We start from the raw sequence: 18,317 nt of genomic DNA, 5'->3' as shown, positions 1-18,317 counted from the left end.
CATCCATCCATCCATCCATCCATCCATCCATCCATCCATCCATCCATCCATCCATCCATCCATCCATCCATCCATCCATCCATCCATCCATCCATCCATCCATCCATCCATTCATCCAACCATCATCAAATGCTTGCTTTGCATCTCACTTACTATGTGCCTTTATGTAAGTCACTTAACCTCTCCTGAGCCTTGGTTTTCTCGTCTCTACAATTCGGGAACCGTTCCTGACCTTGCAGGGTGTATCGTGAGGATTAAATGTGATATGCATGGAAAGTCCCTGGTGTGGGCCTGGCACGTAATGAATGCAATAGATTCCGGTCGAAGGAACAAATTTCTTCGTTTTCTTGTCTGTAAAATGAGTGTTATAAGAAGCATCTTTACCTCATGGGACTACTGGGAAGACCCAAAGAGACAGTCTTTGTAAAGCCCCAGCCCAGCACAGGCACTTGGGAGACCTTGGCTCCCTCCTGGTCTTCAGGGGTGGGGGCCCCACGGCAAACATTCTCTCTTCTCCTGTCCCGTCGGGCTCACCTGCGTCCCTGGGCCCTGTCCCTTTGTACCAAGGCTGGAGCAGAGAGAGTCTCGCCCTGTCCTGGGAAATACCGCTTGCCCTGCCATCCACCTGGGGAGGTTCAGGGTGAGGTGAGGGTGCTGTGCAAACTGTAGGGTGCTGGACGAATGTGAAGCGTGCTGTGCATACTGGGAGGTGCCAATGGCGGTGGAGCATTGTTTTCATTCCCGTGCTGGCCCAGCTGGCCCCGCCCCTGCCGCATCCTGCTGCTCCCTGAGCCACAGCCGGACTCCTGCTTCTCACCCTCTGTCCAGCCTCTGTCCAGCAGGTCCCCACTTGTCAACCTGCTGTCTGCCCCTCGGGGCCTTCTGTGCACGGTCTCGGCCATGTGGAAAAGGGAAGCGTGCCGCAGGGCTGCTGAGATGCCTCTGGTGTCAGACGGGAGAAAGTGGTGGTGTTTTCTGTGGGAAGAAATAACAGATATTTTTAACTCGCTTTACCGTAGTCAATCCCAAGTATTAAGGTAATTATTCGTTACAGGGAATTGGGAAAATACAGACAAGAAGTGAGAGAAGATTCGGGGTCGGTCCCAGACCTCACCGCCCGGGGTCAGCACGCCGTGCCCGCTCCTTCCCGCCCTTTGCTGCCCACTTAGGCCTGTGTCTGCTTTGTTTTATGTTGTACGATTGGGATCATGTTTTGGTAGCTTACTTTTTCACTTACCAGCACATGTGAGCGTCCCCCTCTTCGTTAAGCATTCTTGGCGAACCCAAGTTCTAACATTTGCCTGAGAGCCCATCTTGTGAGGTCCCGTCACCTTCTCTCCACGTCGCTGTCCCGGCTTCGGGGAACTTGGCAAAGAGCCCCTGCGTGGGATCTAGCCCAGTCTGGGAGAGGGTTCTAGAAATCAGAGAGCGTCCTCCCCCAGCCAGGCCTGCCTCTGGCCCCCACGAGCTGTGCAGACCCGGATGGACGTGGAGGGGCCAGAGTCCAGCCTTGGGAACTTGGCCAAGAGCACAGTGGTCTGTGTTACAGGACTCCATGTCCCCTGTCCCCTGCCCTGCCTGCGGTCCCTCCCTCGGGCATGCCCGAGCAGCCCGGGAGAGGGGAGCTCTTTCATCACAGCCTGAGGTGGTGGCTTCGCAGACCCACATGCTCTGGGCACCAGACCCCACTCGTGACTCAGGCCTGCCTGGCCCGTGGCCGGCCGGCTGGCTGGGGACCTGAGCCTGCGCCCGCAGGGGCCGGCCTGCCCGGAAGTTCCCAGCTCCCTGATTCTGCAATCCACATCTCTCCCCTCCTTGTCACCTCTGATTGAGGAACTCTCTAATATAAGATGGAAAAAACCCAAGGGTATGAGAGTCACTGCACTTTATAGTCTTTTAAGGGCCTTTTAAAAACAACGTTCGTTCTATTTTTTCCTTTTTTTTTTTTTTACGAGCTTTTTGGTACACACAGCACATAATCCCATATAAAATGGCTGAGCATTACATCGCCCTAAAAACCCAGCGCTCATGTGCAAGTCCATGAAGTCAGGGGCTGGCTTCTGTGGGAGAAGCCACAGGCCTCCAGTTGGAGGAGGGTCTGGGTTTCAGGGCCTGGGCGCGCCCTTGCTGGCCCTGAGGGCAGTGCTGGTGGGCGGGTCCCTTCCTGGAGAAGGACGGTGGCCTCCAGAGCCAGCTACACACGCCGTTTGGTCCTTGTCCATTTTCTCATCATGTAGAAAAAAAGCCGGTCCTATGTTGTGGCTCTTTTAATGTCGTCAGCCTTGGTTGGTGGCTTGATGACTGACCAGTCCCACAGGCCAGGAAGGGGTGATGACTGTGTCCAGAAGTGCTGGGTGCTGTGTGGAGACATGGGAGCTGGCTCGATCGTGGTCTGTGGTCTGCAGGCCATCGTGGCGTGTGAGGCATTTACCCTCGGGAGACGCCCCACCCAGTGCTTGGTGCCCAGTCCCAGTGGGGGACGTGGGTCAGGGAGCTGCAGTTTATTTGTCCTCTCCGTTTACCCCATAAGCCAGAGCGCTGCCCAGTTGTCCCACAAGTTCTAGTATTTCATTATCCGAAGGATCCATGATCGCCTTTCAAACCCCCAAACAGCACACGGTTATTTTGTCACACCTCGATGTCTGTCTGAGTCCCTGTCTAGCCCTGGGTCTGGGACAGAGCAGCCCACTGGCGGGGACTCTCCCAACGAGACATGAGAGACTTAGGTGGTTAAGTCACTTGCTCAAGGCCACACAGGAGACAGGCCCTGAGCTCGGAGCCGCTGGCCACCAGCTCGGCTCCACGCCCAACCCCCACAGGAGCAGCGTCCCCTTTAAAAGCCAGCTGGGCAGGGCAGCTGGAGTTGGGAGAGCAGGTGCCCGTAGGTGATTGTCTCTGACCTCGAAGGGGCTGCCTGGGACTCTGCCACCTCCTGGGGCGCCTCCTTGTGTGGGGTGGGGGCCGGTGGGGAGCAGGGCCTCCGGCCCCCCCTTTCGGAACCACCTGAGGCTTCTGAGCCTCGCCGGCCGTCCAGGCCGCTGCCCCACCCCTGTCACGTCGCGGCCTCCGTCCCCTCCATCAGAAGCGTCGTGTGTGTCCATCGCTGTCTCCCCGCCTTGAGTTTTTCTCTGCGGCTCCAGCAGCCTGGAGATGAGTCTTCCAGGTTCGTTAGCCCCAAATTCTGAACAGCACTCGCCCTTTCCCTAATTAGTCCAACCGATCACGGCCGGAGGCTTTGAACGAGATGCGGGGGTAGTGCCAGGGGCTGCCCGAAGGCCCGCAGGCCCCCCAAAGGGTGGATGACCCCAGGCATGATGCCTGTGGCATATCTCACCATCTGTCCTGTCACCTCTGCAGGGTCAAAGGCACCTGTCCCTGTCACATGGTTCAGAGTCAGACGCGGGGTCCGGAGCGGGGGGCTGCTGCTTGTCTGTAGCCCAAAGGCCAGGTCCATAGGTGGCACCTGGGATGGAGCCAGGGCCTCGGGGTCAGTTTGACCTGGGTGGGGGCCAGGCCCCTCGCCCTGGGTGGGCTGCTTAACTCTCTCACCGGGGGGAATCAGAGCACCTGGGGCTGACGCTGTGTGGGTGGTGGCAGTCAGGGTTACGCTATTGTCCTTGTGGCAATCCCACCTGGCTCCTGGTTCGCTGAGCCCGCCCTGCTCTGGCTGGGGCTGGGGGCACCCTGTTTTTGCGGCCTGTGGGAAGAAGCGGATTGGATTGCGGAAGGCTTGGCCGCCAGGGCTGGGACCTGACCTCTGTCCGGGCCTGTGACCAGCGGGAGCAGATGCCAATCACTCAGAGCGATCTTCTCCACTGGGTCTCTCTGCAAGTGAATAATCTTCCAGGTGGCAGCTGGAGGGATCCAGGTGGCAGCTGGAGGGAGGCCCGCGCACCCCAGGTGGCAAGGCTTGGCCCGTCTGTGCTTCCTTCAGCTCCCTTTCCAGTACTTTCTGCTAGGGAGGAGCTGCAGCAGGGCCTCAGAGCTCAGGCTCCATCCGGAGCATCTTCTCTGCTCCAGGCACACGCTTGGGCCTCCCTGCTCCCCGAGCCCAGAACCGTCCAGGGGTCCTGCCGAATCCCCAGTGGGAACAGGGGAGGCGGGCGACACTCCACTCCTCACCTCGGCCAGGCGCTTACTCAGCTGCGTACCACGCGCATGCAGTTCACGGTGCATCCGAGCGTCTGCGTGGTCTGCGTGGGCTTTCCCAGGGTCCTGGTGTCGCCCCAGCCCTGCTCCGCCCGAGGCTCGTTAGCCCTCTCCGGCTGGCCCTCCTCACTCCTGTTTGCCATTCCTTATTAACAAACGGTAATCACACTACAGTTGCGAGATGAAAACATGGCTAAATTATGACGCCGCTTGTGTAACAATCTCTTAAAACTGACTCAGAAGCAACAGCTGCACAATTAGGCTATAAATTCTCTTAAATGAACTTGTCGGTAGCAACGGTACCTGTGTGGCTGCGTTGTGCGAGAGATAACTAGGCTTAACGGGCTTGGAGAGGGAGCACCGAGGATGGCCTCGTAAGGAAGGAAAGTTTGTTCTTTGTCATAAACTACTTGTTCTCTTATAAAAACAAGGGGCTCAGTGTTGGCCCATTAATTCCCTGTCTGTCCGGGGACACGGTGGCAGAGCATCCGTTCCACCCATGGACAAGCTGACATCAGGGATTCTCTCCCACCTGGAGGCACAGCCAGCAGGAGTCTGGGTGGGACCCAGTGAGTAGCGGGCAGCAGCGCTGGCTCCAGGCTCCGGGCTCCGTGGGCGCCCAGGTGAGTGTCTGCGGTGTCCTGACATGGCCCAGCGGGGTCTCCGTGCTCAAGCTTCACGACGCAGTGCAAGGCGCAGTCCCGAGGCAGGGCCCCTTGGATGTGGGTCTGGGAGCTGGAAAACCGCGTGCTTCGGCGGGGGCGATGGAGGCCCCCTTCCAGTTTGCTGTCTGGAGAAAACCTCGTGTCACGCGTCTAAGGAGGACGCAGACCGGGAGGTCGTTAACGTACTTTCGCTCCGCCCACTTTGACCGAGGTTGGCAGCCTGACTCAGTGACGCTTTCATGGGCGACTCTGCGGGCTCTAGGTCACACATCTACTCCCTGTTGCCGCCCTAACAAATGGCCACAGACTCGGTGGCTTAAAACAACACACATTTATTACAGCTCCGGAGTCAGAAGTCTGGCAGGGGTCTGTCTCACTGGGAGAAAATTAAGGGGTCGGCAGAGGCCGCCTGCACCCCCGGCTCGTGGCCCCTTTCTCCTCCTCCTCCAAGGCCAGCAGTGGTGGTGGACCCCTTTTCACGTCATCTCTCTCTGACTCCTGCGTCCTTTCTTCTTGTCCGTTCTTAAGGACTGGCGTGGTTACATTACACCCGGATGTCTCCCATCTCAAGGTCAGCTGGTTAGCAGCCTTAATTGCATTTGCACGCTTAATTCTCCTTCGCCACGTAACATACGGACTCGCAGGTGCTGAGGAGTGTAGGGGGACACTGTTCTCCCCACCAGAGGCAGGTGCAGAGCGGGGTCCTTGTGGGCAGTTTGACCTTTGTAACCTCAGAGCTGGGCCCCGGCAGGGCTGAGACCTGAGGCAGGATTTGGTGAGATGGTTTACAGGAATCAGAGAGAGAGAGAGAGCGTGGCTGGGTCAATAGCGTGGCCTGTCTGTGCAGGGGACAGCATGCGGTTTTCAGGAGCCCCCTGTCGGACAGGTGCGCCCCACAGCGGTGCAGACTGCAGGATCTTCCTGAATGAGGCACCGGTGGCAACCTGTTCTTCCTCTGCCACCTCTTGCAGAAGGTGCAGACCAGGAAGCCAGCCTTCAAAGACCCTGTTCGGCGTCAACGATGTTCAAAATAAGTGAGCTCCACGCAAACCCCAGGCGTGTGCAGACCCGGTGGCAGGGGTTGTGGCGGCCTTCGATGACTCTCACCCTTCTGGAACTGCAAAGCTCTTCACCCGCAGCCTCGGACCCGCTGGCTGCCTCCCCCATCTCCCATCTCGGCCTGGCCTGGGGGTGGGGGGACAGCCGGCCTCTCCTCTCGGTCAGCTGTCGTGGTGATTTGTGGGCATCTCCTTGGACCCGTCTGCTCAACAGATCTTGGGGGCGTGTCCTCAGGGACCTCCCGCTCCGGGCCTATTACTGAAGTCCGTCACCCAGAAAATCTGCCGACAGAACCATTCTCTCTGAACTGCAAGCAAATTGAGAAATTTGAATGTGATGCAATAGCCTGCAATAAAATGGAGCTTCCAGGAAGCGCTCAAAGCCTGTCTCCTCCCAGCCCATGTCCACTGTGCCTCCACAGCTTCCTGAGCTGTCACCCTCCGGGGTGGCCACGCACAGTATTTATTTTTTTTAATTAAGCCGCGTGGCTCTGTGCTCCCCCTCCACAGATGCTTGATAAAGCCCAGCCTTATAAGTTGCTGAAAGTTTTTATTTTTTTTTTTTCCAGCGGATAGTAAAATTAAGCGGTTATTAGTATTCACGAAAAATGCTCGTGGCAGGCTTCGCACACGAAATGAGAAGCCACCTGCAGTTCAAGGCAGTACTTGATAATGCTGTAATTAGATTTGAGATGCAAAAAAGCTCATTAAAATTAAATAACATATTTGTCACTGTTTTAAGAGGTACAGATTGCCTAGAACCATGCTGGTCTCTTGACCTTGAGTATTTTGGTGGAGTCCTTGCTGCCAACAATTGGGAAATAACATCAGCAATTCTGCAGAGTCCTGGAAACATGTTCATCCTCGGTTCAGTTCGTGTTGAAAAAAATCAAGGGGAGTCACAGATTTGTACACAGAACGTTCCAGGAGAAAAGGGCGACCAGAATCCTCTCTGAACGGGCGGTTCAAATAATGCTAATAGGAGATGAGTGTGTGTGGGGGAGGCCGCTGTGCATGGCGGGGGGTCCCCCGCAGGATGTGGGGACACCATGACGGGGTCTGCGGGAAGCAGCGCTGTCGGCATCGGGCACCGCTGCTCGTCCTCCAGCGCTGGCCCGGATGAAGCCACTCGCTCAGAGCAGGCCCAGACTGCCAGCAGTGCCGGGACCAGTGAGAGGTGTCCCCATCTTCCGGAATGTCACAGCAAGAACCTTCGTTGGGGAGACGAGGCACAGAAAAGTCAGGTGCTAGGAAAATAGGTGTCGTCAATAACAGTAGCTGACGTTTCCTGAATGCGTCCCGCATGCCGGGCCTGCATTATCTTAGCAAGCCCCTCCACACCGGGGCCCGTCCCTCTAGAGGATGTTAAGGTGCTGGCCTGAAGTCGCGCAGTCTGCACATAGCTGAGGCCCATGGGATTCGTGTCCAGGTTGGTCCTCCTGCAGGGCCCCTGCATGCATCACAAAGCAGCTGGGTGCTCAGTCAGGGCAGAGACGGGGAGGGGCGGTAGGAAATCCACACAAACCCACCAGAACTCACCGAGTGCCCGCTGTTGGGTCGATAATGCTCGAAACGCTTCATGCGTGTGAATCTTTTCCTCTCCGTAGCAACCTCGTTACCTCATTTTACAGATCTGGAAACGGAAGCATGAGAAGTTAGAGAACCAGCCCAAGGTCACCAGGTAGCTGGCAGCGGAGCTGAAATTAAGCTCCACCCTTGACCGATCCTCTGTATTTCTTCTCCCTTGAAATCTGAAAAGCATTGACAAAGAAAGGATATAATTTAAAAGTGATCACGATTATTTTTATTCCTGGAGGAAGAAAATTCAAGTTGCGTTCAAGGGGCGGAGACTAGGGGAGTTTGCTTGGAACAGGGAGCGCTTTACCTGGAGGCGAGTGGACTGCCGGCCAGTGGGAAAAGATGGCCGGTTGTAAACAGAGGCCCGGTATGGCCTCCAAGGAATAGGCTGGGCTCTCACGGCCTGGGGGAGCCGAGGCTTCTGTCCTCGGGGCAGGGAGCCCTGGGAAGCCAGCCTGTAGCTGACCACCCCTCCCCTGGTGGCTGGATTGATTTCCCAGGCTGAATCTCTTGGCACTGGGTCCAGATTTAGTTCTGTGGAGAGCTCGTCTTTCAAAGTCCAGCTCAAATGTCACCTCCTCTGCAAAGACTCCTCCAACCTCCGAAGCAGAATTAATCACCGCGCCTCTGTTCCCACAGCACTGTCGCTACCTCCGCAACAGCCTCATCACCTGGACTGGATTTATGTGTTTACGAGTCTCTGCAGCCAACGGCACCTTCTCCAGGCAGGTGTCCTGCTGCTCTGCCTTTGTGTGCTTGTGCCTGGGGCAGTGCTGTGCATGCAGTGGGTGCTCAATAGATGAAGACTGAGTAACTGCCTGACTGGCTGGGCTCAAGGGACCTAGCCCGTCCAGGGTTTCCAGAGCCCTGAGCGTGGGCAGGTCTTGTCCTGAGCCCTTTGCCCAGATGAACTTAGTCTCCATGACAAGCCACAAAATCAGTTCTGTTCTCTCCATTGTACAGGTGGGGAAACTGAGGCCTAGAGAGCTTGTGTAACTTCTCCAGGTTATACCACCGGCAAATGGGGCGGCCACGTCTGCTCACAGCAGCCTTACGGATAAACCCAGTCCGATCGTGAGAATCGATTCCTTGTAGAGGAATCTCTGGAATCAATTTTCACTTCACTTTTTTTTCTAACTTGTCTAAATTTAGGAAGGTTTGGAAAAAGCGTCTGGGCCGAGATGCAGTTAAGGTTTTTCTGTTGTAAGCCACAGAAATCAGGTCTGGCTAAATTAAGCAGAAGGGGGTCTGTTGTAAGGAGGTGAATACGTGCAGGATGGACCCCTGGGAAGGGGGGGCTTTGGGAGGGCCAGGCAGACCCCAGAGGCAGGAACTGGGGGGTCTTACTGGGATGTGCTCTTCAATCCTCACGTCGCCCCTGCCCCGTTTAGCTTCCTTGGCCTGGTGGTCCATCACCGTCACGACTGTGTGGTGTAGAGGGGGAAGAACCAAACAAAATTGAGGTGCTGTTAGGACTGTGATGGCGGATGGACGCTGGGTGGGCAAGAAGGGATCTACTGCTGTGAATTCCTGTTCCTCAGGAACTTTGGGCAGTCCGTGGCCACCTTCCGTAGTCACCCTTTGTGGTCGTGGGGGCCGAAGGGCACAGGGCGCAAGGCTCGCAGTCATGTTTCCTTGAGACATCATTCTGGAGTTGGGGGAGCGGAGGGGAGTTCTCCAAGAGGAATAGGCATTGGCAGTGACCTTTCCTAGGTTTTAACGTTTTGAGGGGCTCACTGTATTGATCCAAGTTCATTCGTTCTCAGGCTCCAGAGGACGTGAATGCCGAGGGCCAGCCCAGCTTGGGGAAGGGTGGAAACTGGGGTGCACACGAGGGTTAGACCTAGTTTCTCCCACTGGGATGCCCCAGCCTCTAAAATGGGGCAAGGTCGTGTCTGGCTGGATGTCCGGGAGGGACAGGCAGACAGAGTGGACCTTCTCAGTTTGCTGCAGGTGGTTGCCCTGGTTCAGGGTGGGGTGGGCACCCTTTTCCAGGGGTGGGAGAGGGTGTGGCTGTGCATCACTTCCTGGCAGCCAGTCCAAGGTCTTCCTGGGTTGGGGATCATCTCGCGGGTCCTGTCACATCCAAGCCCCCAGCCCCAGGTGGCCCTCCCCTGCTAACGCACCTCCCCTGCCCCTGCCCCGGGCACTGGCTGCGTCCCCCGGGCGTCCCGGCCCTGAGCATCAGCGCGCGCTGGTCCGGATGGCCTTCACGCCTCTCCCAGGCGCCTTCACTCACGCATTACAGAAATGCGCTTGGAGCGTCTGCTCTGTGTTGGGCACGAGGTGCAGTGGGAACAAGGCAGACAGGTCTCCGTTCAGAGACAAATAGGTATCTTGTCTCCCCCCACTGTCTGCGGGGCTGAGGTGCCCGCCCCTTCCCAAGCCCCTCCTTTGAGCCCACTTCACTAAAGCCGTCAAGGTCAGCTTGCCCTTGCTGGGAGATGGGCCTGGGTGTGAGCGCCCGGGTCTCAGGCCAAGGAGTGGGTGGACGGGGGGAGTGTGGTTCTCCCGCAGGTCCCACCCTGCTGGTCCCCTTTGCCCCGTCCCATCGGGCCCCTCCCCCTGCGGCCCCGCCCCTCCCTCTAGCCCCCGCCTTTCCCCCTGGTCGCTCCCCTCCCTCTCTGGCCCCGCCGCCCCCCAGCCTGGCGCCCTAGGCAGGAGCCAGCGTGATTTATAAAGGCCGTCTGAGCGGTGACCTATAAACCCTGTTCTTCAAAGGGGGCCTGTTCCTGGATTAAATGCCGCTCAGAGGAGCCTCTGCCTCAGAAGTGTCATGTAGAATGTTTCCGCTGGCGGAGAACATGACCTTTAAAACCCCAAGTAAAGGAATCGGAGCTGCCAGGAGGGAAAGAACGGGGCAAAGACGTGCTTGGACTGCGCCCCACTTGCCCGCGGGGTCCACGACCCGCCCCCAAGCCCGACCCGGTGGCAGGGGCTGCGGTTCTCGGCGGGGTGTAGGGCCCGGGGGCGCTGGGGTGTCCTCTCCAGGTCTGGAGCCCAGGCACAACCCTTTGGGGACAGGAGTTAGCGACTGTGCCCTGACCCTCCCCCTTGCGGGAGTGAGGGGAAGCGCCCCTCACCGCGGTCCTAGCCCGATGGCGTTAGCGGGGGAAGGGTCATGTGGCGGCGGTGGCAGCTCATGGAGGCTGGGGCTGCCTGCGTCATCCCTGGGGTTACCTGAGCTTAGCCCGAGACTGCCCTGGTGGGGGTGCAGCGTCCTGGGAGCTCTGGGTAGGGGTGCAGAGTCGGGGAACTTCTAGGTAGGGGTGCAGCATCCTGGAACCTCTGGGTAGGGGTGCAGTGTCCCCGGGGCTCTGGGCGCTCCCTCTGCATCAAACCGCAGCACTGTCTTAGAGCCTGCGAGAATCATGGTACCTCTGGCCCCCTTCACCTGTGGGTGGATGGTCATGGAGGCTTCTCCCTGACATCGGATACTGGAGTGTGTGTGCCCTTGGCGGTGGCCACTTGGTGAGTCCACGCAGGTACTTTATATCACAGGCTACATATTCTCACTCTCCTGCCCTCACAGGCGAATGGTCATAAGTAGAAAAGTGACTGACTCGCTCATGCCTTTCACAGTTCGCGACATTGTTTTACTTTGGTGACTGGGTCCTCCTCTCCAGGGGCCCCCCGGTGGAAAGAGGTAGTGTGTCTTGCTGGTAGGGTGGCACCAGGAATTCTCAGGAAGGGGACCAGGCAGGTTTCTCTGCAGGGACAGTCAGCTATGGGCTTGAGGGCCTTTGTGGCTGAAAGCAGGAGACTGTCTTCTATCGTGACATCCTTTGTAAGGGCTGGGGCGGGGAGGCTGGCGGCTGTAATGTGTGAGGGCTCTGAGGTCTCCCTGGGGGGTCTGAGCAGAGATTTAGCTGTGTCGTCACCCAGAGAACGTGGGCCTTGTCTTAGAGACCTGCCCAGTCCTCTCTTGCCAGGGTACGTGGCGCTGGGTTGGGAGAGAGGCAGGTTTCTGCTCCAGGGCAGAGAGAGGCTGGGGGCAGCTGAGAGGGTCTGGCTGGGCCCTTTCTTGGGGGATGTGTGTGATGTGTGCTGCTTTAGAAAAGCAGCGTGGTGTGTGTGCATGTGCAGCTTTGTGCCCTCGTACGAGTGTGTGTGTGTGTGTGTGTGTGTGGTGGTGGTGGGGGTGTGTATGGCAGGAAGCCGGGTCGAACCTGGGGAGCAGAGGCACCGTTGTCATAAATAAGGCTGATTTTTATATTCCCAGTCGACCAGGGAGTGCAACCAGCAGACCAAAGGTAATGCATTTCAGCCGCCCGTTGGGGAAGGTAAATGTGGTTTATAAGCCCCTCTGGCTCAGAGCGGCCGGGCAGTGGTGGCAGCTGAAGCAAGGCTACTCCAGATGGAGGGAGGGGACAGGTTGGCGACTGTGTGCCCCAGTTTCTCTAAAGGAAAAAGAAATGACTTGCCGCCTGTTAGCTAATCAACACTGAAGAGAAACTCCTGACAACAAGCGAAGAAAACTTAGCTGGCAATAAAATAAGGGACTTTTTATGGTGGTTTTTATGGGAACATTTTCACTTTGGGAGTTATTAGAGTTAGTGCCGGTTGTGACAAAAGCCTCATTTGCATATCGCCCGTGATGGAGGCTGGATGGAGCCTGAATGCGGCATTAACTGCATATCAGAGACCCTTTCAGAAGCCAAACAGGATGACATTTATTGCAAGCGCGATGCCGCATGTCTGGCATTAGTTACTGCTTGTTGTGTCCTGTGGCATGTAGATTTTCAGGCTTGGGATCTGTCTGGGACTCTTGGCAGCAGCTTCCCGTGTCAAGAGCAAGCTAGAGCTTTTGGGGTGGGGGGGTAGGGCAGCCTCCGGAGAGGGGGAGGGGAAGGCTTTGCAGGTTACGCTTTGAGAGGGGGAGGAAAAGGCTTTGCAGGTGACGCTTTGCCTGGGCACCTGCTGGAGGTGGCCCTGGGCCAGACTGCCAGTGACAGTCAGGCCTCATACCAGGAGAAACAGGAATTTCTCCCACTTTGTAAAAAAGATTGAGTTTTAAATCACATACCATATAATTTACCCTTTTAAAGTGTACGAGTTGATGGTATATTTGGTATGTACCATTTTCGTATACTCACAGAATTGTGCAACCATCACCACAATCAATTGTAGAAGATTTTATCACCCCCAAAAGAAACGCTTCATCCCTTAGCTGTCACCCCCAACCACCCTTCCAGCTCTAAATGACTGCTAATCCACCCTCTGCCTCTCTGAGTGCGCCTACTCTGGACGTTTCTATCTATGGAATGTATAGAGTGTGGCCTTTTGGGTCTGGCTTATTTCACTCGCCGTGAGGTTTTCAGGGTCCTTCCCCGCTGTAGCAGACATACATCAAGGACTTCATTCCTTTTTATGGCCGAATTATACGCCATTTTATGGATGGACCACAATTTTATGTTTTCATCAGCTGATTCCCCCCATTTAAAAAACCTATTTCCTTTTTTATTTTAAAAGATACTCATGAAAAAAATCACGGTTGAGCCCATCTGGAACCAACCTGAGTTTTTCTGCTGGACAGCGGAGTTCTGGGTGGAGGAAGAAGCAGAGAATGTGATGAGGGGCTGGTCCGGGGGTCCCGGAAGCCATTTTTTTTGGAGGAGACAGAGCTGATTCTTTGCCAGCTGGTCTGTCTGAGGGGCTCAGTGGGAGGTCGGCCGCCTTTGACCCAAGAATCAGTGTTGGGGTCCTAGAAGGCTTTATTGCTCATCATTCAGAGAACTTTCTGTATCAAAGCCTGTACCTTTGAGGGTCCCCTGGGGGATGTCTGGAGCTTCTTGGATTGGGGCCTCCTTTCTCCCACAAACTAGCCACCTGCACGTGGCGCCCCTACTTTGAAGATCTGGCCTGAGTCATCTGGGGACAGGCAGCGATTAGGCATTCTGTAGATGGCCTGTCTGATGCTGACAGCGGAGGGCACCCCCAGGGCGGGCACAGTGGGCTTCTGCCCGGCCCGGATTTGGGGAGGGTCTTCGTGCAGGTACGAAGTCAGAATGTCCTATTTTTATCTCTCCCAGAATATCAGGAGGATCCCTGGGTGACTCAGCTCTTAGTCTTAATTATGCTGCTATGTAAATATTTCTGAAGTCTCTTGGTTTTCTCAGTTGGCATTATACCACCGTTAATAACTGGAGGGCACATTATAAATATGCAAACTAATAATAATGCATTAACTCAAAGAACATCGATAAATTGCCGAACTGAGCCTGAAGCATTCAGCAGCGTGTTCTCTTTGCCACTGAGACCCGCCGCCCCCCCCTTCCTGAATCATGGAGCCCAAGAATTCCCATGGCCCACCCTGCCCCAGATGGCACTCTCAGGAGCAGCTGACTGTCCCCTCTGTGGTCTGAAGGGCCTGCTCCTGCTGTGGCTCTGTGCGTGTTTCTCCGGACCCAGAACTCTCCTGGGGAAGCGGGCTGTGTCTGGACGTGCCCCCTGCTTCTGTCTGTGCTGGGACAAGGTCAGAAATAAAGGCTGGAGGGATGGCCCTGTCCTTGCTTAAGCTAGAAAGGTCATGGAGGTCAGGGGGACACTGCCTGAGTTTCCATCCCAGCAACCTCGCCTGTGAATGTGGCCTTGGGAAGTCGTGTCAGCTTCTCCATCTGAAATTCATTAACTTGGCAACTATTACTGCATACCTACTGAGTACCTACTGCGTACCTACTGAGTACCTACTGTGTGCCAGAAGCTGTACTCGGCAGTGCATACGGTCCTTGCCATCTTGGAGCTGACGGTCTGTTGGGGGAGGGGGACAGATGAGCAAGCGGGCAGCGATGACACGGGTGATCAGCGTGGCATGCGAAGGGTCGGGGGTTTGCTGGAGCACGTGTTTGGGGCATATTATCCAGTCTGGTGGGTCGGGGAGGAGTCCCGGAGGGAGTGCTGTCTAAGTGGAGACCTGAGGATGAGCGGTGGACGCCCGGGTGAGAGGAGGCAGACGGAGAGCGGAGGTTGGGGTGCGGGACGGGGCGGAGCCCCTCAGGCAGAGGGAACGCAGGGCGGGGGCTTTGCAGAGAGCCTGCGCGGGGTGGAGCCAGTGGAGACGTGCGGCGGGGCGGGCTGTACAGGTGGCCGGGGTCTGTCTCCAAGGCCCTTGCCCATCTGGCCGAGTCGAGGGACATTTAAAGAGTTTGGGTTTTATCCTGAGTGAGAGAAGAGCCACCGAGGGGCCCCCGTCTTGCCTTAGTTCCTGGCCGATCTAGGCGAGGGTATTGAATGGGGAAGAACGGCAGCTGAGATAAACGGGGGTCCTTGCTGGGCCACCGTGAGCATCTGCGTGGCGGGCTAAACCAGCCTCTTTGTCCACTGCCAAGTGCACTGTCCCAGCAGCCCGAGCTGCACTAAATTAGGCAGCTTATGAGCAGGATGCAGGTGGGCTTGAGTCTGGGCAGGAAGGAGATGGTGTTTGTGGTCTGTGGCGGCGCCAGCGGGATGCATGTGACCTGAGTAGACGGGTGGGAACACCGCAGGAGTGAGGTGGAGGAGGTGGGCAAGGGCCAGCCAGTCCTGGACTTGTCGCTGTGCTGCCACTTACCCTGAAACCTGGTCGGCATCCTCACCTGAAAACAGGCTCATCACACCTGCTTTGGGACTGTGCTGAGGCTGACTGATGTGCTGGATATAAGTGGTACCCACATGAGATGAGCTGTTTTTGTTTGTTTGTTTGTTTGTTTTTTTAATGTTCAAGAAACAAAATACATGCTCAAGGCTGTTCCTCAGCCACCCAGTTCCTGTGCCTGGAGGCAAGCAGTGTCCCCAGTCCCTTCCTTGTACAACCCTGCAGTAACTGCGATTGGCTATGTCTCTGTGCTTTTCCTAGGGCATGTGTGATGTGCGGTGTGTGCGTGTGTATAAAATATATAATGTACATGCAAAATGTTACATACGTGCGTTATAAAACACGCATATTCCCTTTTCCGGTTGTGCTTGTGTTGTATCTCCTTTATCTCGTTCTGTTTTCGTCTAATTCTTTGAACACCGTGACTGCTCTTTTCACAGCTGCTTGCTTTTCTCCGCCATTACCCGTGTGTCCGTTTTTGTGCATTCAACAGCGTCCGTTCCTCCTTGTGCTGTGTTCATTTTGGCCTTAATTTCTATTGTGGCCTTTTTCTCCTCTTAAATCTGCTCCTTTTCTGAGCTCTAAAAGCTAATGTTTTAACCTTTTATTGTCTCCTGTATTACCCCTTTGTTCTCTTATTTTATCATGGAGCTTATTTCTCTGAATTTTTTTGTAATATTTTGTTGGACTTTTTTTTCTGTTGAGTGTTTTTTATGAGCCTTTTTATTCCTATTCCCTGAATTTTTTTTTTTAATGTAAAGTATCTAAAGTGGGCTCCTTCTGGTGTTTTTTTTTTTTTAAATTCCCATTTCCCCACCCTTTGACAACTACCCGCTTATTCTCTATATTTATAGGTCTTTTTCTATTTTGTTTTATTCATTTATTTTGTTCTTTCAGATTCCTCACATAAGTGAAATCATACGGTATTTGTCTTTCTATGTCCGACTTATTTTATTCAACATAATACCCCCTAAGTCCATCCATGTTGTCATGAATGGTAAGATTTAATTCTTTTCTATGGCTCGGTAATATATATGTATATATATGTATATGCGTGTGTGTGCATGTACACACCACATCTACTTTATTCCTCTATTGGTGGACATCTATGTGTCCTCCACATCTTGATTGTTTCAATGAACATAAGATGCATATATCTTTTCAAATTAGTGTTTTGGATTTCTTTGGTTAAATACACAGGAGTAGAATTGCTAGATTGTGTGACAGCTCTATTTTTAATTTTTCGAAGAACTTCCGAACTGTTTTCCATAGTGGCTGCACCAATTTGCAATCCCACCAACAGCTCATGATGGTTCCCTTTTCTCCACATCCTCACCAGCACTTGTTGATTTATTGATGATAGCCATTCTGACAGGTGTGAGGTAATATCTCATTGTGGTTTTAATTTGCATTTTTCTAATGCTTAGTGATGTTGAACAGCTTTTTCATGTCTGTTGGCCACTGTATGTCCTCTTGGGAGAAATGTTTATTCAGGTCCTCTGCCCATTTTTTAATTGGATTGTTTGTATTTTTGGTGTTGGTATTTAAGCTGTATGAGTTCTTTATATATTTTGGACATTAACCCTTTATTGGATGAATCATCGACAAACATCTTCTCCCACTCAGTAGGTTGTCTTTTTTGTTTGGTTGATGGTTTCCTTTGCTGTGGAAAACCTTTTTAGTTTGATGCAGTCCATTTGCTTATTTTTTATTTTTTTCCCCTCGCTTGACGAGATATATACAAAAAGATATTACTAAGAGTGATGTCAGTTTACTGCCTATGTTCTCTTCTAGGAGTTTTATCGTTTCGAGTCTAACATTTAAGTCTTTAATCCATTTTGGGTTTACTTTTTGTATATGGTGTAAGAAAGTTGTTTAATTTCATGTTTTTTTTTTGCATGTATCTGTCCATTTTTGCCAGCACCGCTCTTTGAATAGACTGTCTTTATCCTGTTGTATATCCTTGCCTCCTCTGTCATAGATTAACTGACCTTGTAAGTGAGGATTTATTCCTACTCTATTGATCTATATACCTGTCTTTATGCCAGTACCATACTGTTTTGATTACTGTATCTTTGTGGTATAGTTAGATACCAGGGAGCATGATACCCCCCACACTTTGTTCTTTCTCAAGATTCTTTGGCTATTTTGGATCTTTTGTGGTTTTATATAAACTTTTGGATTAGTTGTTCTAATTCTGAGAAGAACGCCATTGGTATTTGAACAAGGATTGCGTTGAATCTGTAGATTGCTTTAGGTGGTAAGGACACTTTAACAATATGAAACCTTCCAATCCAAGAGCAAAGTGTATTCTTCCATTTCTTTGTATCTTGTTCCATCTCTTTATTCAATATGTTATAGTTTTCAAAATACAGGTCTTTCATCTCTTTGGTTATATTTATTTCTAGATATTTTATACTTATCGATGCAATTGTAAGTGAGATTGTTTTCTTAATTTCTTCTGATTTTTTATTTTTGGTGTATAGAAATCCAACAGGTTTTTGTATGTTAATTCTGTATCCTGCAACTTTATTGAACTCATTTATTGGTTCTAATAGTTTTTTGGTGCAGTCTTTAGGTTTTTCTATATATTGTATCATGCCATCTGATAATGAGAGTTTTTCTTCTTCATTTCCAATTTAGATGCTTTTTATTTCTTTTTCTTGTCTGATTACTGTGGCTAGAACTTCCAATTCTATCTTGAATAGAATTGGTGATAGTAGCATCCTTGTCTTGTTCCTTATCTTAGAAGAAAGGCTTTCAGCCTTTCACCATTGAGTTGGTTGTTACCTGTGGGTTTGTCACATATGGCCTTTAAGATGTTGAGTTATGTTCGTTCCTTCTATACCCATACTGTTGAGAGTTTTTATCATAAAAAGATATTGAATTTTGTCAAATGCTTTTTTTTCATCTGTTGACATGATCATATGGTTTTTATCCTTCATTTTGTTTGTGTGACGTATTGCATTCATTAATTTACAGATGTCGAGCTATTTTTGCGTCCCTGGGATGAATCTCACTGGGTCATGGTGTATAATTCTTTTAATGTATTGCTGAATCTGGTTTGCTAATATTTTGTTGAGAATTTTTGCATTTATGTTCATTAAGGATATTAGCTCATAATTTTCTTTTTTATGTAATATGTTTATCTGGTTTTGGTATTAGGGTAATGCTGGCTTCATAAAATGAGTTTGGAAGTGTTCTTCCTCTTCAATTTTTTGAAATAGTTTACGGATAGGTATTCTTCTTTGAATGTTTGATAGAATTTTCCTGTGAAGCCATCTGATCCTGGAC

General features: G+C 52.7%; 1 protein-coding gene and 1 long non-coding RNA gene across 16 annotated transcripts in view; one reads left to right on the top strand and one right to left on the bottom strand.

The window, feature by feature from the left end:
* The window catches only part of CAMTA1 (calmodulin binding transcription activator 1), a 784,924-nt gene that overhangs the window by 135,899 nt on the left and 630,708 nt on the right, over positions 1 to 18,317 (top strand). The window lies entirely within an intron of this gene.
* On the bottom strand, positions 7,205 to 7,789 carry LOC120585863 (uncharacterized). Its single transcript, XR_005648554.1, has 3 exons — positions 7,758 to 7,789; positions 7,412 to 7,505; positions 7,205 to 7,322 (listed from the first exon to the last, which is right to left on the bottom strand). It is a non-coding gene; the product is annotated as an uncharacterized LOC120585863 (long non-coding RNA).

The sequence above is a fragment of the Pteropus medius genome, unplaced genomic scaffold (genome assembly GCF_902729225.1).
Source record: "Pteropus medius unplaced genomic scaffold, Ma_sr-lr_union100, whole genome shotgun sequence".
Lineage (NCBI taxonomy): Eukaryota > Metazoa > Chordata > Mammalia > Chiroptera > Pteropodidae > Pteropus > Pteropus medius.
This window is presented reverse-complemented; position numbering and strand designations above follow the sequence as displayed.